The 24,091-nt window shown below is 23.1% G+C and overlaps 2 protein-coding genes across 11 annotated transcripts in view; one reads left to right on the plus strand and one right to left on the minus strand.

The window, feature by feature from the left end:
* LOC122509963 overlaps nucleotides 1–24,091 on the minus strand; it is a 253,775-nt gene that overhangs the window by 192,595 nt on the left and 37,089 nt on the right. For all 9 annotated transcript variants that reach the window (XR_006302396.1, XR_006302400.1, XR_006302397.1 and 6 more), the window contains one exon: nucleotides 20,488–20,550. The gene's annotated coding sequence lies outside the window, so the exon portion shown is untranslated. The remainder of the gene's footprint in view (nucleotides 1–20,487; nucleotides 20,551–24,091) is intronic.
* The window catches only part of LOC122510009 (class A basic helix-loop-helix protein 15-like), a 37,408-nt gene continuing 27,548 nt past the window's right edge, over nucleotides 14,232–24,091 (plus strand). Inside the window, exons 1-2 of one of the 2 annotated variants that reach the window (XM_043624391.1) lie at nucleotides 14,232–14,544; nucleotides 21,591–22,097. The gene's annotated coding sequence lies outside the window, so the exon portion shown is untranslated. The remainder of the gene's footprint in view (nucleotides 14,545–21,590; nucleotides 22,098–24,091) is intronic. The other variant, XM_043624396.1, reaches the window with a different exon arrangement.

A 24,091-nucleotide genomic window follows, 5' to 3' on the forward strand; every position in this document is an offset into this window, starting at 1 on the left:
AATATGCACTCAATATTTCAGGAATTCAAGATTTTTGTTTTCAACAATCATTCAGATCAATCATAATAAGATTCATATCCGACTTCTTTTATTTTTTTTTATTAAAAGGATTAAAAAAAATTTCTTTTTCGAAATCTTTATCAGATCACTGAACTCTGATTATAACGTGTAACAATTCTAAGAATTAAGAATATATCTTATCAGATATAATAATTGGATAATTTGATTAACACACCTCTCTCTGTGATGGCGGGACTCTCTCTCTCTCTCTCTACATATATCTAGAATTGGCGGAAACGGCCAAGTAACAACACCTGCCAATTAAATTTTAAAATTAATAATATCTACTTTTTAACCTCGCAATTAAATTCACTGTATCGTTTCTCAAGAAAAGTTTATAATATACCGTTATACTTTATTTTGACACATTGCACTCTATACAATTATTATTAATTCTCACGTGTGAACTTTATATTTATTATTATTTTTTGTCTCTATAGTAAAACATAAAAGCTATAAAATATTAGATTATATTTTCATGAAGTGCGCGGAGAAAAAAAAAGGGATCGATAAATCATCAAAGGTATCTTGAAATTTGTTGAGAATCGATTAAAAGCACTCGAGAGTTAAATGTTTTTATAAACAACACTCAGTGTCTCGTGCGTCGCATGTTAAATGTGAATGTATAAGTAATAATAATTTACTTACTCAGTAATCATTAAAGTTTCATGACTTTGCTAGCTCCGAGACACACGAGGAGAAAGATTAATACCAGCAAAGAAAAAAAAAGAGCCATCGGATATATATATAATCTTATTTCGATTTATAGCATCCTTATTCAATTTTCAACTAAAAATTATCTCAGTACTATTTCTTATTTCATCTTGGTAAATTTGAATCAGTTGAAAATTACTAGAATAAATAAATTTAGTATAAAAATTCTATTTCTATCAATTGTAAGACAAACCAATAACCATTATCAAAATTGGTAATAATTGTTAATAGTTATTTGGCACCATCTTTATCATTTTAGTCCTTTTATGCTAATTATCCACGTCTCGAACTCGAGCCAACAAAACAATTCCATTATCTCAGCAATTAAATTTAACATATATTTTAGTTTTAAAAGCCTTTTATTGAACGCTTTTTAAAACAATTAAAAACAATTGATTTGACCTAATTTTAATGTTAAAGAAAGCAATTCTCAAAGACTTATCAAAATTGTAAAAAATCATATGCAAATTCAAGAACAAATGGAAAATATCAAATTATAATTATTAGCATCACTGGAAGAAAAAAAATTCCCATAAAGAAAAAATTAATTTTTTTAATAGTAATGTTATTGAAGATATGAATAGATGTATAATTTTATTTAATATTATTCTTTCGAGAAATATAATGAATAATAAAAATGAAACTATTAAAATAATTACGTAAAAACATACTTCGACAACTTAATTATTGTTAATGAAATATTATTTCATTATTATTGGCCATTAATAATGAAAACATTTTTACACACCTACAACAAAAATAGAATAAATACGCGATGATTCAAGTGCAGAATAACATGTTTTGCAAGGATACGATAAGAAGATAAAAGGATCAATATTCTATAACATTGAAAATTATTTTTTTTAATCATTAAAAAAACGAAAATTTTATATACAAATCGGTTTTTTTTCATGTATCAAAAACAGATTTAATTTTGAAATTGCATAGCAAATTAGAGAAAAAAAACATATGAATTTAAAAATAAATCATATTTATCATTTTTCCTCCCGTCTTAGTCATAAAAAATTGTGACAATAGAATGAACTATTGTTAAAGAAAACTATGCTAAAATATTTATCTTTATGATCTTAGTGAGACTACTCGCTTTAACCTATAAGATAGTAGAGGCAAATCTAATGCCGGATGTGAAGCTTCTAGTTACATGTTTATATCATTCAATTAAATTAATCTGAAAAAAAAACTATCACCTTTTGTCTACAAACAGGAAAATTATTTCTGATATTATATGATCTACAAATTTTTAATGTTAAAAATTGAAGGAATTATTTTTTATTAAAAACTAAAAATATTTTACGACGTTGAAGTTTGTAATGTTTATAATCAAATATTGAAGAGAAAAAATACTTCTGCCCCCATTTCGGTCAATTTTTACCATTTTTTGAATAAAATTTTAATTTTTAGTAAAATTTTCAAGTTGCTGAAGTTCACAATGTTTACAATTAACTATTAAAAAAAAAATTTCACCCAGCATTTCAATTAATTTTTGCTACTTCTAAAGTAATTTAATTAAAACTAGCAAATAATAATAAAATAATATTAATAATATTAATAAAAACTATTTTCTCCAATAATAGAATTTAAAAATTTTCTAATTTAAATTTTTGTTGAAAACACTAAAAAAATTCAGTTTTGGAGAAATTACAAATAATTGCAGAAATTCAATTATTTTCAAAAAACAAAAATAAAATTCTTCTTATAAAATTCAACTGTGTTCAAAATTAAAAAAAAAATTCTAGTAAAAATCCCAATTATCTTTATGAATAACAAAATTCTTCTCCAAAGTTCAATTATTTTCATAAATGTCAAAAAAATTATTGTCCTAATTTCAATTATTTTCAAAAATAAAATGCATTTTTCTAATTTCAATGATTTTCAATATCTACTATTTTAATAAAATTTCCCAAAAAGAATTCAATTTAAAAAAAATTTTTTAATAAAATTCTACGCAAACATTTATTTTCAAATCACAAAAATTTGACAGGAATTAAATTATTTCCATAAAAAATAATTTAAAATTCTAGAAAATAATAATTGAATTAAAAAGATGAAAATAATTTTGATGAAGTTACAGTAACAATATTCTGATAATATTAAAAAAGTAATTTTATCTCTCGGTCATCTTTAATTATTGTAATAATTAAATTAAACAATTAATATTTAAAAATTGTTATAAAACATGAAGATATCGATTGCTCCGAGTCGAAGACTCGGAGTGATCGATTTCTTCATGTTTTATAACAATTTTTTATAAGTTGTTTAATTTTGTTTAAAAAATTGTGATTCATTTACAAAAATAATGCAAAATAAAAAAAAATTTCTATTTCTTAATCACAGTTGTTTAACAATATTCTAATTAATTAATAATTAACTAATTAATTAATTTAAGAAAAAATTATGAAGTTTACAATGTTTGTTTAATAATCAATGGAAAAAAATATTATCACTTTTTAGTATTTCTGCATTAAATTTTCATTAATTTTTGACAAAGATTCTTACTTTTTTTTACTTGCACAGTAAAAATTTACAAAGTTTATAATAAATGATTAAAAAAATTTTTCTTCGAATTTCTGACTTTTTTTTACTATTTTCGAATTAAACTTTCACTAAATTTCTATAAAAATTTTTCTGTTAATTAAGTTTACAATTTTTGTAATCGACAATTGAAGCAAATAATATTTTTCACACAAAAAAATATAATTTTTTATTTACAAAGCTTTCTATTTCAAAAAATAAATAAAAAAAATTGTTACAAAGTTTGTAAGTAAAAATATTATTGGAATTCGAATAAGAAATAAATAAATTCCATTCATTTCAAAGTTCAGAACTTTGTGTTCATAAAATTATACTGAAAAAAAATTTATTTGATTCAAATAAACGATTAATTGACTATTATAAATTAAATATTTACTTGAATAAAATAATATTTATTGCAGTCAATTAAATGGTATTTAAACCAACAATTTCAGTATTTGAAGCAAATATAAATTGAACCATTTAATTGACTCCAATAAATATTATTTGATTCAATTAAATATTTAATTGATAATAGTCAATTAATCGGTTATTTGAATCAAATAAATTTTTTTTTCAGTGTATGAATAAACATAAATAAATTTTGGTTCATTTAAACAAATGAACCAAAATTTATTTATTTCTTCTTCATATTAAAATTTTACTACAATAAAATTGCGTTTTGTAATAAAAAAACCAAATCATAAAGTTCCTAAATGTTAATTTTTTAAATTCTTTTCACAATTACTAATATTTGAAAATATTTTTAATAAAAAATATTTTGTTCATTTAAACGTTTAAAAAATTGTGGACCATTGAATTTTAAGAAGTTTAGGAACATCAAAAATTAAATTAAATCCAAAAAAAATAAACATTACAATATTACATATTCCAAAAAAAATTCAAAACACGTAATAGAAAATTTTTTACCACCTGCGAAATTTAAATTTTTTCCCCCAAATAGTATCGGAAATATTTCAGTAATGATAATGAGAAAGAGATTATATTACAAAACATTAAGAAAAAAAAATTTCATAACAATGCAATTCCATGTTTTAGAAGGAGAGGTTTTACTTGCCTATAAGCAAATATAAAAGTATCTTTCCGCGAAATAGTTTCGAATTTTATTCGAAGCTTAGCGTTCAACGTTTCACAATGAAAGTAAAAGAATTCGGTCAGTCTACGAGACATTACCTGAATGACAAATCGGATGAAAAATAAAATTTTATATTTGAAAAGAAACAAAAATGAGTAATTATAACCAAAGCAATAAGAAACTAAAATACATTCATTTTTTTTCCTCAAAACTTTCCCATAAATAAAATTCAATAAAATTTCATAATAAATTCTAATTTATATACTCTGTGACCCAGAAGGTATATAAAATGTGCAAAAATAAAAAATTCTTTACATAAAATTATTAACAATTAACACTATAGAATATAAATAAAATTGCTAGTAAATAAAACAAATTTTTTTTCTATTGCACTTTGAGAAATTATCAAAATCATCAATTATCAAAATGGAAAATTCTTAAAGAATATTTAATAATTTAATAGTAAAAAAAAAATTTTTTTTTTTAATTAATGTGAGAAATACTCCTCCATATTATAAGCATTACGCTTTCACTTTCTGGTATGTACCTGAACCTCCTAGAGAAACATTACCTCCTTAATTATTCTTTTCATATTTATTGCTACTTAATTGTTGCTTTAATAAGGTTCTCATAATAAGCTTGTTTTTTTTTCTATATCAACGTCATTCATAATTATCCATTTCTTCACGTTTAAACTAAAGTACTTTTTTCGAGAGAATATTTCAAACTTTACCATAGAATTTTTTTTTCTTTTTGCAAGGGTAAATTTATTATTTATTTTTCATTTTATAGAGGAAATAGATCAAATTAAATTTCTTCTCGTTATTGCATTATATGTTTAAAGCTTCTTACAGTAATATTACATAAAAGGATTTTTCTATATAGTAAAAAAGTATCTTTTAACAATAGCGAATTCTACCAAATATGTTAATAGCAAAATTATCAAAAAAATTCAAGGGGGGAAATTTTTTTAAAAATTTTAAAATATGTATAAAATAAAAATATTTTTATAAATATTTTTATATTAAAAATATTTGTAAAATAAAAATTTGATTTCATTTGTTCTTGACTTGTCCCTGATATTTAAAATATTTAAAAAGTAATATTTGTTAAATAAACATATTTCTAAAGAAAGTAAGATACAAATAATAATTATAGATAAAAATTTTATCCGATTTCTATATTTGTAAATAAACTGATAAACTTTCGCTGAAAACACTGAAAAACTATAAATCAAATAAACTGATTTATTGCAAATTATATATTTTTATAAAATTTTTGACATTCTTTAACAGAAACTTAATTTGCATTTTACAGCGAAAATAAACGAAAATTCTCAAAATAAATTATTTCTAACCATTTTTAAATTCTATCTTTAGCTTCATTATCTATATAAGTAAATTGTACCAGAGAATATGAAATAATTTTCTCATTAAACTATGATAATTAGAAACGAACACATACACATCTCTATAGAAAACGAATGAGTTAATAGACCTGTACATTTAAAATAGAACTGAAATTAACTGTCCTAATCACGTCATAAAATTATAGTTTAATACTACTGCCCCAGTTAAATCATCAACAGAAGAAGAAAAAAGAAAAATTTCCAACAAAACTAATGAGAGACACAACCAAATATGTAAACTCACAAGACGAAATAAATGTCACAAATGCCTTGGAGCATCATGGATGCTGCGATTCCTGTCAACTAAATTATGCAAGATTAATGAGAGTTTCGAGGAATAACAAAATGATTATGAATAACGAGGTAATAATCTGTCATTCTGGTAGTCACCTGAAGTAAATTATTTTCTCCTCTCATACAAGCTCTCAATGGTCAGTCTTGAAATAAAGAAAAATAAATAAGTAAATAAATAAATAAATATTTCTACTGCCTATAGAAAAAAAAATATTTTTATATAACTTTCAAAGAAAATGAAGAATTTATATTTTTTTTATTTATTTTTCCATGAAAAAGAAAAATGGAAGAAAAGAAAAACATTTCGCTACGGTGGCTTGTCTTGAAATGGTGAGTCTCACGTGTGATTACCAATTTCATACATTCACCTACCCACGCTTTGCATTTATGTCCCTCCAGATCTACCACAAGGCGGCAAGTGTAGATAAACTACGATCGAACTAAATGTCAACCCTCTTCTTGACACGTCACGAAAGAAGATGCAATCGTAAGATAGAGGAGAAAAATTCTAGATATAACTTTGATTGCGAAGGTGCATTGTACTCTTACGGCATATCTTCATGAGTCAGAAGGCAAAAATTTATGTGAAAATTAATACGAACAATTTCACCTGTATTGTATACCAACAAAGCACGCGAATCATCCTCGCATTTTTTTTTTCTTTCTTTTGAATTCGCATCTATAGAATAGTTTCTTGTATTTTCAGTTAATTTTTATAAATTTTCAAATTTTCATATTTTATTTATCCACATCAGAGACAAAATTTATTTAAATCAACAGGGTTGCCAGCAATATTTAATTTTATTTTTCCCTGACTTTTCCCTGATTTCCAAGACAAAATTTATTTTTCCCTGCTCCTAAAGAATATTCTGATTCACTCTAAAAATTATTAGAATATATTATACCGTAAGTGAGGCTAAATTCGCTCATGTAGGGTAAATTCGCTCAACCGATGTCTATTTTTTAAAATTCGATTAACATACTTTTTAGACAGAAATATTTAAGATTTACAATTGTTTTGGTTAATATAAATGCTAAACTTTAATTTAAAATTTATTTGCAGCAAATTCATTGGTAACTTTCAGTAGAAATTATATTTAAAACACAAGTGAATAATTTTCATATTGAACAAGTAGTATGAAAAAGTAGGGAATAAAGCTTTACTTCAAAATTTTTAAGTTGAATACTTCTGAACATTACATTTCCTGTATCTCCAACATGATTTTCATAAAGCACAAAAATTTAAGCAATAAACAGATTCTGCAAAAAATCAATTTAAAAAAAAAATTCAAATTTGTTGTGTAAATTCGCTCAGGAAATAAGTCTACAAAAAAGATGTTTGGGCCTGGATATTTTAAGTATGTTAATTACTTTAATTTATAATTCGATTTTTTTAAATAATAGTACTCTTATAACTGAAAATTAAACGATTTAAAACGGTTTAAGCACTAAACTGTCAAACTTAACCTTGTTTTTTATGGTTATGAGTACGTTTGATTGAATGATTGAATCTAATTACTTATTGATAAAACAATATTAAATATTTATTCCAATAACTTTGTATATTGTTCTTAATTTTTTTCTTTATTGATTCTAAAGAATATTTAGTTTCATTTTTGCAGATTATAATATATTTTGCCAGAATAATAATGGTGAGCGAATTTACCCATCATTTAAAGGTAAAGTCGCTCACAAAAAACGGCTTATAAATAATTTTCTGCAACATATTTTAATTTCTTTATGCAGTAATAGGAAACATAAAGGATTAAAGATTATATATTTTCAGTGCCAATGTTTATTTTCATCGTTTCCCGAAGTTATTTAAAAAAGAATTGAAAAATTGAGCGAATTTAGCCTCACTTACGGTATTATAATATAATTATTATTATTATTATTATTCCGAGTCGAAGACTCGGAATGATTGCCTTCTTCATGTTTTGTAATAATTAAAATAACCATAAAATTTTTCAAAAAAAAGTTAATTATTTACAAAAATCCAAATAAAATCCTTTGCATGAAGTCAATTATTTTTACAAGTAGTAAAATTTCTCAAAAAAATTCAATTATTTAAAAAAATGTAATAAAATTCTTTGCAATAATTCAATTATTTTTATAAGTATGTAATAAATCGATTATTCCGTAATTCATTTTTAAATCAATTTTTATTAGAAAATTCTAGAAGAATTCCAATTATTTAAATTAAAAAATAAATCATTTATTGAATAATTGAATGTTTGTTAAAATTGAATTCTCATAAAGAATTTTAACAAGAAATTTCTAAATAATTGAATTCTTTTGACAAATTTTAATAAAATTTTTAAGAATAATTATATTTTTCGAGGAATTTAACTAAATTCAAAATAATAATTATTTTATTGAAACTCTGCGATGAGTTTTATTATTTATGAAAATAATTGAATTCCTAAAAAGAATTTATAATTTATGAAAATAATTGAATCTGGGTAAAAAATTTCATTATTTAAGAAAATAAGTGAATTATTGCCAAGAATTTTACAAAAAAAAACTTTTAATTGTCCTGAAATTTTGCAGGTTTATTGCAGTCATTAATACCAAAAATCTGACACAAGGATTTTCAAAAATATCTACAAAATTTTTTTTTATACAATTTTTTTAAAATTCAGAAAAAATTTTTTTTTGTATTTTTTGAAATAATTTTTTTATTTGTTAATATTTTCATTAATTATTCTCAAAATTACATTCCTGACAAGAAAACGAATCGATTGATGTATACAAAGTATATATTTTATCAATATTTATAAAATTAATAAATATTTTTTTTTTCACAAAAAATTCAAATTTTGTATTTTTTCATAATTAATTTAATATTAATATTAATATTTTGAAATGATTATTCTATCATAAAATAGAAGCAATTGGCAAATGAAAGTGTAAATTTCACCGAATATTTATATAACAACTTATAAATTATAAATGATTTATATAATTTTATTTTTAACAAATCTTCTGGACGAACCCTTTTGTACATAGTTTTTCAAAAGTTTGCAAAACCGCAATTTTTATATATTGAGGAAGCTAAATGGTCATAAAATGAACAACTTGTTTTTGAAAAAATGTATGCCAATTATTTTTTAAATAATTAAATTTATTATTATTTATGAAAATAATTGAATGTCTGCGTAGAATTTTTTCAACTTTTTTTTTTAAATAATTGAATTCTTTTGGGAAATTTTATTAAAATTGTAAATAATCATTAAATTAAAAAAGATTTTTGAAAATAATTGAAATTTTTCAATGAAATTTATTTAAACTTTTGAAAATAATTGAACTTCTACGAAAAATTTTATTACTTTTGAAAATAATTGATTTTTTGCAAAGAATTTTATTACATTTAAAAATAATTGAATTCTTGTGATGAATATTGTTATTTATGAAAATAATTGAATTTTGCAAAGAGTTTTATTAAAATTCCTGAAAATAATTGAATTTCTGCGAAAAATTTTATTACTTTTGAAAATAATTTAATTCTTCCAACGAATTTTATTCAAGTTTATAAAAATAACTGAATTTCTGTGAAGAATTTGATTATTTATATCAATAATTGAATTCTTGAAACGAATTTTATTCAAGTTTATAAAAATAATTGAATTTCGGTGAAAAATTTTAATAATTATAAAAGTAATTGAATTCTTGACAAGAACTTTGTTAAATTTTTTTAAATAATTGAATTCTTGCGACGAATTTTAAATAAATCTTTTTAAATAATTTTTATTTTTCGAAAAATTTTATGAAATTTTTTATTTTAAATAATTGAATTCCTGTGAACATTTTATTACTTATGAAAATAATTGAATTATTTCCAAGAAATTTATTTAAAAAATTTGTAAATAATTGAATTTCTGTAAATTTTCTCATCAATTTTAAAAATTCAATTTTTTCCAGTACTTTTACTAAAAATTCCTGACTTTTCCTAGATTTCCCTGACCAATTTTATTTTCCTTGATTTTTCCCTGAATTCCTTGATCTGTGCGGCAACCCAGATCAACAAATTTATTTCAGTCAAATAAAAATTTTATTTGTCACCAATAAAATGTTTATTTGAACCAAATAGAATTTGTTAGAACCAAATAGAATTTGGCAGAACCAAATAAAATTTATTTGATCAAAATAAAATTTATTTGATTAAATCAAATCAATCAAAATTTATAGTTTCGAAGCGACTATAAAATGCATATTAATAAATAAATAAATAAAATGAAAGAATAAAATTTTTAAAACTCTTAAATTTTGTTTCTCCTATTTAATCTAGTCGGTAATTTTTTTAAAATATCCACATCAATAAAAATTATCGTTCATTTAAACGTATTGTTCTTACAGACACATGTAAAAATAATCACCTTTATAAAAAATTAACCAAAACAAAAAAGTAACTTTTTTTAATATTAAAAAACTAACAGAAATATTGCTACCCATATATTTTTTTTGCTTTTAACACATAACAGAAATTACCTGTGTTTGTTATCGCAACGGTTCAAGGATAAATGACTTACAAAAAAAAAAGAAAAAAACTGAAGCAGGTAAATTTAAAAAAAATATCGAATCACTTTTTGGAAATTTAAATTATTTTACTGTTTATGTATTGAACCTCCCTCCTCCTCCTGCCGAGAGAACACCAATATTTTTATTTACTTACTAAGTTGATATGCATACAAGGGGGCTTCTTTACAAATTTTTTCATTTAACATACTTATTCATATTTGTCTTTCTTATCTTGCCAAGGATGGGAAAAGTCATGAACAACGTTCGTTAACAAAAAATATGACTTCGATTCACGATAAAAAATAAAAACTGCTAAGCCTCAATTCTCCAAACAAATTTTTAAATACTGCAAACATGTAAAATTTTCATTTACTGATTAAAATTTTCCCGAAAGGCAAACTTGTTGACAAAAAGACGTTATTTAAAATAACATAGGTATAAACATAATTTAATATAAATATAAACATATTGACATTCAATTATGTTTATATGTATATACTTAGATTTATATTCAAAATATTAATTTATTTATTTACTGAAAGTTTAAATTAATGAAACAAATTCTTTAATATATTTGATACATTAACTAATATAATACAATATATAATTATATACCTAAATTAATAATATATTTAATCATATATTATTTAGTCAATATATTAATATTAATAAACTAAATATTAATATTTAAATAAAAAAAGTTTAAAAATAAAATTTTCCAAATAAAACTTCCATAAGAGTAATCAATATTTTTTTAAAGAACAATTATATTTTATCTAATATTAATAAATTTTAAGTATCATAAAAATTTTCAATACCTAATATACATTGAATATACTCTTTCCAAAAATCGTGCAAAACTAAAGACAAATTTACAACAAAATTAAATGCAAGACAATAAGCGATATAAATTTTTTTAACAAAATAAAACTTTAATATTTTTATCATGATAGCGTTTTATATTTTAAAGTCACGAAATTGTTTAACAAAGATTTTCTTTATTACTTTAAAAGATTTTTCCTTTTTTTATTTATCAAAATATCTTTATTGTTTCTCTATGTATCTAAACCCTTTTTTCGTTTGAAAGAAAAATTAAAAATAAATATATTTAATAATTAAAGAAAAAAATATTTAAATTTGTCTTAAAAATAAAAAAAATAACGATAATTTTCAAATGCCTTACAATGCAACCTATCATAATCTAACAATTAATGACACTTTAAATAAAATATGTATTTAGCGCTCTATATACTCATTTTGATAATTGAAAATGTCACGCAAGAGGAATAGATTCAAGATTTTTCTGTACAATGTATAAAAGAAATATTTTCGAAGAATTATTTTTAATTTTATTGGAAAAGAAGTAAAAAAAAGTAAAAATATTTTAACTGATTCACTCTCTAAATTTAAATTAGTAGAATTATTACTAATCCAATAAGTACATTTATTTTTAACTAATAAATCAATTAACTGATTAACTGATTGAATCATTAACCATCACTTTACTAACTGCATCAGTAAATTTCTACTAATTATCAGTAACTTAATTCTTGCTATAGCAATTAAGACTCTACTTATAGTCAAAATTTATTAATTCAAATTTAGAGAGCAAATTTATAAATTATTATTCATAAATATTTATTATTTAATAATTAATAATTAGTAATATTAACGTTAATTTAAAAAAACTGATGGAAATAGTAATAATTTGCACTACAAGTGGAGAAATTAATCTATTTTTTTACTAAATTAAATCAGTGAATGACATTTCGTTTACTAACACCCAAAATAAAAATTAGTTAAAATTCTAACGGATTTGAATCAGTCACTAACTTTTTGCTTTCAAATTAATTTAAAATTGACTCATTCATTGGCAAAAAAATCGTATTTTAAAAGAAAAGATCAAATTAAACTTTTAAATCCTTCTGGTAGAAGTGTAAGGAATTTAATTTTCTACATTTTGAATATTTTAAAGTTATATTTGAATAAAATTTATAATTTTTTTGTCAATAATAACTAATTTTAGTAGCATAACCTAAAATTTAACAAATGTTTCTTATTGACAGAAAATTGTAATTTTTATTCAAATGCAACTTTCAATCGTTTTAAATCTTCAAAATTAAATTCTTCGCCTTTTCACCGAGGCGAATTTAAAATTTAATTTGTGTTTTTCTTTTAAATTACGAAATTATGACATTGGACTAACTTTTGATTTGACTGTCCGTCTGATTCTTCCTTATCTGACAATCAGTTCTTTTTAACTAATTTAAGTTTAGACAGTAACTATAATGCAAAAAGTATTCGTATTTTTAGGTTCAATCTTTTTATATATTTGTTAGCTCTTAATAATTAAAATATGTATTTTTATTTCTCTTCTATTAATTTTAACAATTTTATTCATAGTATTTTAATGTTAATTTTTTATTCTGCTCTATGTTTGTGTCGAAATAAATTTTATTCTATTTAATAGGTACAAATCTGCAGTTGTTCGACTTATGCTTTCTTAAAACTAGCATAGATAGTCTGTTTTTTAGTTTTATGATTGTTTCTGTTGTATTATCAAAAATTGTTAAAATTTTTTATCTTTATAATTGTTATTCAACTTTAGAACTTTAGGAATTGTATTGTACTTTTTAAATCATTGTTCTCATGTTTTTCCTGGGACAAAATAATAATAATAATTATCAGTAACTCAATTCTGGCACTGTTTTCCTAAGGATTTTAAATTGAGACAAAATAACGAATCAAAATGTTGTTTCGCAACACTTTTGATTCGTTTTTTTGTCTCAATCCTTAGAAAAATTGTGGGTTTTAGCAATCTAGTAGAACTCTTCTGATAATTAAATCAAACTTCACTAATTTAAATTTAAAGAGTAGAGAATAATCAAAAAATTTTTGCCAATATAAAACCTCATACACGGAGAGAAGGTTGAACGTAAAATCACGGTGTGATCAGAGTCTTAGGCGATGAATGGAAACTCATCATAATTTTCTACAAGATGTAGCGCTCTCTGACGGTTACTGTCACTGCCACTTGCGATTCGTGAATGGAAAAACTCGGTGAAATCACTCAGATTTACCGTGAACTTTCCCCCTCTTTTAACCTTCTGAATTAGACACTGTCTTTTACGGTTCAAATTTCTCTCCGTGTATTACGTCTAGATTTTAAGCTCAAATCTAACATATATATAGCTGACGAAAATTCCTACTAGACTTCTCTCTAAAACCTCATAAAACATTAAAAATCCTTTTCCATGTCTATATCTAGGACGTGACCTCCCTCCCTATATATTCCTCTGTTATTTCCAGTAAGGGGAAAAAATGCACTCGACCTGTTGTTGTCTTCAACAGCGAAGAGTTTCGAGGAGAGTTTAAAAATGATACTCTCAAAAAAAAAAGTTAAAGCTTTTTGGCCGAAACTCGTCGAGTGGTACAGGTGGAACCAGATCAGGAATGCATTAGGGAAAACACAGGTGGACCCGGAGGTGGCAATGGAACTGGTTTGAAGGGAGTTATGCACAAAACGAGTGTACCACGAGTGTATTGGTGGGGAGTCAACCTAGTGGGTGATGGTGGAGTGGATCGAGGGGATGGCAGGGGAATACCCGCAACAAGTAGTCGTTTACAGTTATAGTCAGTCCGTATCGGGCGCTCGGTCAGCTGAGACCCGTTCGTCTTTGCTCGGAGCACATTGATCCATTAAACCAGTGACAATCACGTCGCGTTCAATTTTTGTGTTAAAAAAAAGTGTCTTCGTTTCGTTTTCATTTGTTTATCAAAAAAAAATAAATAAATAAATAAACAACAAATTATTAATAATACAAGAAAGACTCTTAAGTGTTTTTAAATATCATCACAACAACTTGAAGATATTTTACGTGAAAATAAAAAATTTTTTACGTGAGAAGCTGACAAATTAACGGTACGTTTGATATTACACACGTACAAAAAGTCATTATAAAAGTTTATAATCAAAATTTGTGTGACACGAAAAGAATTGAAAAGAAAAAAAAACTACAAAACGTATATAGATAAATGAAATGCTTCCAGTAGTCGTAAAACATCAAGTTTCTTCTTTAAGGAAGAGAAACGTAAATAGAGTCTATAGAAATAATGTGAAAGCAAAATTCATTTTCTGAACTTGAAACGGTACTATAAAAATGTTAGTCTATAATTAAGAAACATGTAGTTGTGGAGAAGAAAACAAGATGTGCTCCGTTGGCAACAAATAGGAAACCTGCCACTTTTCTCGAATAAGAAGGGAAAATATAATTACTCTCTACTTTTTGTGTCCTTCAAGTGAAAAGCAAGTTGCAATTCACCTCCTTATATTGTTAATCATTTTATTCTTGATCATCCTCGAAATTAAATTCATTCAATTTGAATAAAATTACTTAAGGATTCTTATAAGCCGATCCTTCTCTATTTGCATTAATTTTCAATTCAAGGAAGCGGAATCTTCACTAAAAATCCATGACGTCAATTTGAAAAAATAATTTCCGCTCTACTCCAGTTTCAAAATTATTAGCTATACGGGAAGTATTCTAATACTGAATCGAAATTATTAGCTAAATGTTCAATTTACAGTTGATTTCAATTTTAATTCATGTTAATTTTCAATTTTACAAAAGTGAATTTCATTTCTGGAAAAAAAAATATTTTCCTCTCTTAGTAAAATTAAAAAAAAGTTCGATTCTCTAAATCTAGTGAAAATTGAGAAACTGATTCACATTAGTAATGCTAATTTTTACAAATATTAGGTTTGAATTCGTTAAAAATTAATTAATCATTATTAGTAAATAAATAACTAGAAAAGTAGTCAAATTTTACTAATTTGATTAGTTACCAAAAGTTTCAGTTATTTTAACCTAACCTGAAAGTAAATGTAACTAATAATTAGTTATTATTAACTATTTAATTAGTAATTAGTAATTACTATTTTTTATTACAAATTAATTACTATTTGAGTCAGTGACTGACTTCTTACTATCAAAAAGTTATTTCTAACTAATTCAAATTTAGAGATTACAATTTTGTTTAGCAGTTTTTTTGATAAACTTTTTAGTGAAAAATGACTAAAAATTTGTAAAAATTCTTCATACTGTGAATTAGGATCAATTTTCACTAAGTTAAATTTAAAGAACAAATTGTATGAATTTTAAAAAAAGTTTCTCACTAATCAGAACTAGTGAAAAATCGTCCAATAATTTAAATTAGTAAAAAATTTTACTATTTTTTAGTAATTTTTCGTTAAAATTCGAAAAAGAATTGAAACTACTAAATGTGGTATTTTCTAAATTCAAATTAGTAAAAATGTTTACTATAATTTGAATTAGTGACTGACTTTTTGCTTTTGAATTAGTAAATTTTAAAAATAAACCATAATTTCTACTGATTTATTAGTAAAATTTACTAAAAAGCAAAAAGTCAGTTATCTAATTCAAAATAGTAAACATTTTTTCTAATCCTAGTAAACATTTTTACTAATTCAAATTAAGAGTGTAATTAAAGTTTATTAAAAATTAGTAGAAAATTTGACTAATTTGAATTACTGGACGACATTTCACTAAATTAAATTTGGAGAGCATGCAATTTTATTTCAATATTTTTCACTTATCATAACTTAACTTGAATTCGATAATTATCGTATAAAACCATTTTGCAAACAACACTTTTTCTTTTATTTCAAAATAAGTAAAATGAATTTTTATTTTATTCAAAAATAAACTTAATTTTTATTTCATTTGACAATGAAGTAAATTTCCTATTATGATCCGCAAGTTTGAACGTTCAATTCAAAGAAATATTCTTCATTAAAAATATTTTCATAAATTTCTGATTGCAGTAGAAACTAAAAACTTAAATTTAACTCTTAGAAACTTTGTATTTATAATTGTTTTGACAAGTGACGAAACATTATTCTAATAAACTTTTGTTTGAACAAGAAATACATAAATTTCGTTCACGTGAAAACGTTTAGAACTTTAGGAACACATTTTATTCAAAAATAAAGTAAATTTTCATTTCATTCAAAAGTAAATTTTTATTTTATTCAAAAGTAAATTTTCATTTTATTTAAAAATTAAGTAAATTTTGACTTTATTTAAATGTATAAAGTAAATTTTCATTGTTACTAATCAACAAGTTTTTAACGTTCAAACGAACAAAATATTTGTCATTGAAAATATTTTCATAAATTACCGATTGTAATAAAAACACAAAAAAAACTTCAATTCAACACTAAAAAACGTTTCTAATTATATTTTTGACACGTGACAAAAAATAATTCTAATAAAATTTTAATTTCAAAGAAACGAATAAATTTCGTTTGTTCGAACGCTCAGAACTTTAGGAACACATTTTCTACAAAAATAAAATAAATTCTATTTCGTGAATAAAGTAAATTTTCATTTTATTAAAAAATAAAGTAAATTCACAAATGAAGTAAATTTACATTATTTAATCGTAAACAAAATTTTCAACTATTTTTCCATTTGTCAAACAACAAATTGTTCTATTTCCGTCTGAATTGTCTCTAAATATAAATAAACATTTTTTTTCATAGATAAAAAATATGTATTTATTTATATATGAAGACAGTTATTTTTTTCACGACCGTAAAACTGGTTGCACGATATTTATGCCAAGATTGCCAATGGGATTCCCCGGTGATCCTGAGAATCCCCATCGCAATCTTGTGTGGCGTTAAACAGTTTAGTGACCCCGTGTGTGTATATATATATATATATTATCAATTCTTTTGAGTAAAAATTATTTTTCAAAACTAAATTTTATTTTCAAGTGTTATTTTATTTCATTTTTTTGATTTTGTCTTTTCTTTCATGATTCGACATTCCACTCACGGCATTTTAATCCCATATGTTGTTGCTCGCTTCGATCAGCCATTGTCAGAGAACCCGGATTACAAATTTCTCGCACACAGTCACTTTCTCCGAGCAAATAACTAACCTCACGGCTAGAATTAATGTATTCACTCGGCCATGCTAAAAACGACGCGCTACGATCAAAATGCTACTTCAAAATCTTCCTGAATATTTTCCCTGCGCACTTTTATTGAAAAAAAAACAGAATTGAAGACAAAAATTATTTTTAATAATTACTTCTCTATTTTCAAATTTCGATTCTATTATTTTCCAAATAATCCCAAATACAATTGACAGATTTAAAAAAAAAATCCTTTTTTTCCATTCTTTTTCCACTCGACAGATATTTTCCACAAGTAAAACATGATTTCCTGAGTCTTGACGGGATTAGAGAAAATAACAGTGTTTTAGCGAGAGATTGAAGCAGGGCAATCATGTAACAATCTTCATATATAAACAATTCATCAATTTTCAACTAAACTCAATAATTTGGATCTATAATTTTTAACAAGGCCATTTCTTATGTAAATCCTAATCTTTCAAGGGGAGATATTTGAAATGAAATCCTGATTTATAGAGGTCCGAAATTGAAATAAGTTTCCTGGATTATTGATTTTTTCTCCTTGAGTGATATAAATTGCATGATTTGGAGAAAATGTACCCCTGCGAGTAATACAACTCGAAAAAATAAAAACCCGAGAAAAAAGAAGAGGACAAATTTTTACGATTATTTCCCTCACAAAGTTTTTTAATCGAAAATACAAAATAAATTTCCCAGAACAAAAAAAAAAAAGAATATTATGAATAAAAGAAAAAAATATCAAAAACGTAATAAAGAAAAGAGTATTTAAAGAAAATAATAGAAGATAAAATATAATTAACCATCAAAAAATAGAAATTCCGCATTTATTTATTGTACACCGAATTTGAAATACACAGAAAATTTTTAATTTCTAAAAAAACAAATTCAAAATATTAGAGAAAACAAACGCAATTCACTTTTATTTTGAAGATACGATTCGAACGAAGTACAATTTTTATCAATAACTTATTTATCATTACAAATTATTTTCGTAACTTTTAACTTCACAAAAAAAAAACAATCTCCGTAGATTATTTAAATAACTCGAGAGAATCAAGAGAATAAAAAGAATCTATAGTGAAATATTGTTTCGAGAATTAAAGAGAAAAAAAAACGATGTGACAGACAAGCTGAAGAATTAAATACTGTTTCCTGATACGTGATTGATTAAGAATAGTATAAACAGCTACGATCAAACAAAACTTCCTATTATCAGTTATGCAACTTTTGCAAAAGCTTATCCTACTCGATGACCATGAAGTTCACTTGTTTCTTTCGTTTTTTTTTTTACAAAAAGGAGAAAAATAATAAATTTGTAACTATATTATCAATTTGGATAATTAATGTGATAAATACTAATTAAAAATAAAAATAAAGAACGAAAGTTGTTTTTTAAGTGTTACGTGTGTAAATGAAAAATTCGAATAAATGAAAAAAGGAAATAATTCAAAAAATTTAATTGATTTGTAAATAAATATTTCTACCAATCAATTTTATTATTCAATTTAATTTGATTTAATTAATTAATTAATTAATTAACTTTAAGTAACTAACTTTCCTATTTTATACTTTCACATTCTTATTATAATATCTAAAAAAAGTTCTACGATCCATAAATGAATATATGACATAAATGTCACTTGAATTCTGCAATCTCTCAAACTGATCTTCATTATGCTTCATGTTAACAAATTGCAATGATCTATTTTCTATAAAAGCAAATCGTTTATAGTGTCAATAGTCCTTTCTCTTATTTACTGATATAATAATCCTTCATTAATTGGTCACTTATTTCAGTTTCTCTTATCAAAAAGTCGCCGCTGCTACTCAACAATAAATCCCTCATTATTAATTGATAAACATTTGATAAGAAACTTTGTCCGAGGCTCTCTAGGTTATTTCTAAAACAATTAACAAAATCAAATTGTTGTGCTTTTTGTACTAGCTTTTCTATAAACACATTTTTTTGTTCAATTCTATTTTTTCTTTTGTAACCCATTTATGGTTCTTTGTAGGACCGCGGGGATGTATTTTGATAAATAAATAAATAAATAAATAAAATCAAAATTTTGATCCTTTGTTTCCCAAACTGTTAATAATTTCAAAATGCTTAAAACCATTTTTCGCTTTTATTCAAGGCAGAAAAAATCCATTCTTTTTTTTCGAACAAACCCAAATTTTGATGGTCGAACAAAAAAGCGCACTCATTTCACGCTTTTCACAAAATTGACAAATTTTCACAAAATGCTTTCCTGTCAAAGTTAAATATTCTTCTGTATTTTATTTAAAAGAAAAAACCATCATTTTTAAAAATATATTCAAAAAAAAATTTAGAAAAGTTTTTTAACTTTTCAAAAAAAAAAAATCCACCTTTTATCACACCATTGTGTAAAACGTCATTTTTACTCCGTCAATAAAGTGTCAAATAATTTAAAACGAATTTTTTTCCAGTCAGTTTTACACTCAATTGATGGGAACGTCAAACAAACGTGTTACTGAAACTTGTAATTTATTTTACATCAACGCTAAAAATTTTCTATTTTAATTAAATATAATTGAAAAATGCTCCAATTTTTCGATTCTATAATAATTTTTTCAAATTTTGAATATTAATAATTGTTTATAGAAAATGTTATTAAAAAAACACCAAAAAAAAAATGCTGTAAATAGATTATAACGAATTGTAAACTATTCCTTAATTATTTTATAAATATTTTCAAAATGAAAAATTTTTCCCTTTTTATGAACATTTCTTCCCCAAGTCTCAGTTTTCAAACGAGAATTTTTGTTCAGAAATTTTTATCCTCGTTTTTATCATATACAATAAAAGTAAGAGCAAAAATTTAATGTTCGTCTTTTTTTTGTGTATAAAAAATAATAATTTTTTTCATTAACTTACAATTTACGTTGATTATCTCCTTTTGAAAACTCAGTTTTTCGACTTATCATGAGTCCAATGCACCTGAAAAATAAAGTATCGGTTAAAAATTACAATATAATTAGTTGAATTGTAAATTGAATTTAATTCAATTTTTATTTGATTTTATTTAATTTTATTTAATTTAAATTTAATTTTAAATAGAAATTTAATTCGAAACTAATAAAAAAATCTATTTTCTGACATAATAAAAATAGTATAAATATTAATAATAATAATTATTATTATTATTATAATATTAATAAAAATAAAAATGTTAATGATGATAATAATAATAATATAATAATATCAAAAAATAATTAATAACAATAAACAAAAAAAATGTTCAGTATCAGTAGCAAGTGCCTAAATAATATATCATTTCGAAAGGTTTTCACAATTCAACCTACTAATTTCCTGATTCCTAAACTTTTTTTCTGGGAACTTTAATTTTCTCTCGAGGCAGCAAAAGGCGGATTCACAGCCGAGTTGTCTGCAATCAGAGACTGTTGATTCCCGCGATTCATACATGAGAATCTCTTTTCATTCATGAATTCATATCGAGACTGCCATATACTCATTAATTAAGACTTACAAAGTTTTTGTTTCTTGTAACAAGTTTTCACTCAATTTCAATTCATTGCAGTATATATTTCTTTTCTTTTTTTTCAAACTCAAAATACAAACAATTCATTAAAAATTGAATAAACAAATCATAAAAAACACCATTTTAATTAAAAATCGTAAATGATTTATATAATATTTAATAAAAAAGAAAAAAAAACCTCGAACAACCTTGAGAATGTTTTGTTGATACTTTATCAAACAAACAAGCAAGTGGATCAAATTCGAATATTAATGCAGATTTATTTGCAAAGTACCTAATCGAAATTTCTCGAAACTCTCTCGTCTGATAAACTAATCATACATGAACCTTGCACTCGAATGGGTGTTAAATTTAACGAGATTGTCGAAAAATTGCTATATATAAATTTTTTTGATAGCTTATATACAACAATCCTTATATTAAATATATAATATTCGCGTTTTAAAATTTTTTTTAATTTTATTATTTTTTTTTTTAGAATTGGGGAAAATTGTTGAAATGCAGCCAATTTCATCGCTGAGGCTACGACGACAGGCAGTACATCGAATTAAAAGGATAATGCGTGTTTTAAAATAGAAGACAGAATTTTTAAGAACTATTTTTGAAAATTTGGATATTAAAATACACTCTTCCTTCCATTTCAAGGATATTTTTTTTATTTATTGGTGAATTTTAATAATATTTAAAGAACTGTGTTTTTTTCTCAAAGACTATGTTTAAAAAAAAGGAACTGTTTTAAACAAATAAAGTGTACAGTGAAATTTTTTTTTTCTATCCGAACTTCTTGTTTATGACACAAGTATATAATCGCGATCTGAGAGAAGCATCTGACCTTATCGAGGACGAGGACAGATCATTGAACGAGGAAATTAGAACATTTTTAATCATTTTAAGATAGAAAATCTTTCGATGGATGACTTGCCAAGCTAATTAAACGTTCTACCGTTCATAAACAACTCACAGTCAACTTTAAACACATTTTAAGGTAATGGAAATAATTCCGTTTACTAGATCATCAAAATTTTCTTTAGAATATTTACAGTTTATTCGAAATTATTATTCAAAAGTTGTTTTAAAATTATCAAGATTGCTACAAAAATTTGATATTGTTTTTCCCCTGATTTCAAAACAATTTAAACTTTTTTCTTAAAAAAAATATTCTGATTCACTCTAAAAATAATTAGATACACAAACAAATGCTTATTATAAAAAATTTGTGAATATCTTCAATTTTTAAAATCATTCAAAACATCAATACTTGTTTTAAAACTAATTATTTAATCACTATTATTATTTTCCCCGAAGAAATTCAAAAATTTAAATTTAAAAACTATCTGAAATTTAATTATTTATAAAAATTGTCAATAGAAACTGCTCAAAAATTCAATTAGTTTTAAAATTTCTTATTAAAATTATTATTCAATCAATTATTTATAAAAATTGTTACAAAAACTTCTCCAAAATTCAATTATTTCAAAAATTTGAATGTAAAAATATTCGCTAAATTATTTGTAAATATTTCTTTAAAGTTCTAAAATTAAATAAGTGAAATATTAAAAAATTTCAATTAAAAACTTTCTGAAATTCAATTATCTAGAAAAATTGTCACTAAAACTCCTCCAAAATTTAATTATTTTAAAAGTTTTTAAGTAAAATTATTCACTAAATTATTTATAAATATTTATCTAAAGTTTTAAACGTTTAAATAAACGAAATATATTCACAAATTTCAATATTAAACAATATTTTACAATTCAATATTATTATATTTCAATATTTCACAAATATTGACACTGAAACTTCTTAAATTCAATTATTTATAAAAATTGCTACCAAAATTACTCGAAAATTCAATTATTTTAAAAGTTTTTAAGTAAAATTATTTACTAAATAAATACATTATTTATAAATATTTCTCTAAAATTTTGAACTTTTTGACTCTTTTTTACTCGTGGCAACCCTGAATTATAACCATAAATAAATATTTACTTTCATTATTTTTCTATATATTAGAAGAAAATAATCAAATTCACAAAAAAATTTTCCTTAACAGCTTAAAAACTTCAAGGTCATGTTTCATTTTTTTTTAAAAGAACAGATACATTTGTAATTAAATAATACAAAATTTGTATTAACAGTATAAAAAAACAAAGGATAAATTTTATCACCAGTATGTACTTTGTTTAAAAAAAAGATTGTTATTCAAACAATTTTACGTCATTTAAAATAAATATTTATACCACATGTAATAGACAAAAGGAAATTATTCTTACGTTAAACTAAACTTTATACCTTAAAAATTTTTTCTGCTTATAGAATTCTACTCTAAAGGAAAAATTGTCCTATTTAAACATTTAAAGTAAATGAATAGGAAATTCAGCACTGCTATAATTGTTCTATTTCTACCTAAAAAACTAAATGCTTCCGAAGTTTTTAACTTTCAAATAAACGATATTTATATTTCTCGTATTAAAAAAATTAAACTTATTTTGTTAAAAACTTATTTTGTATATATTAAAAAAATTAATGGTTTACAAGTTTTTAATGTTCAAATAAACGAAATATTTTTTATTCAAAGTATTTTCATAAAATACTCATTGAAATAAAATTTAAAAACTTAAATTTAACATTAAAAAAATTTAACTTATTTTGTTAAAAACTTATTTTGTATATATTAAAAAAATTAATGGTTTACAAGTTTTTAATGTTCAAATAAACGAAATATTTTTTATTTAAAGTATTTTCATAAAATACTCATTGAAATAAAATTTAAAAACTTAAATTTAACATTCAGAAACTTTGTAATTAATTTTTTTTTACAGTGATGTAGAATTATTATAATAAAATTTGAATTTAAACCTGAAGTAGCTACAAATTTTTCTGAATTAGCGAAATTTTTAGTTATTCAGTTAAGACTTTCGCTTTTCCAGAGAAACTTATCGCCGTTCGTATAGATGAACCTTTCTTCCATGGAAGTAA

The sequence above is a fragment of the Leptopilina heterotoma genome, unplaced genomic scaffold, assembly GCF_015476425.1.
Source record: "Leptopilina heterotoma isolate Lh14 unplaced genomic scaffold, ASM1547642v1 Lhet_120, whole genome shotgun sequence".
Lineage (NCBI taxonomy): Eukaryota > Metazoa > Arthropoda > Insecta > Hymenoptera > Figitidae > Leptopilina > Leptopilina heterotoma.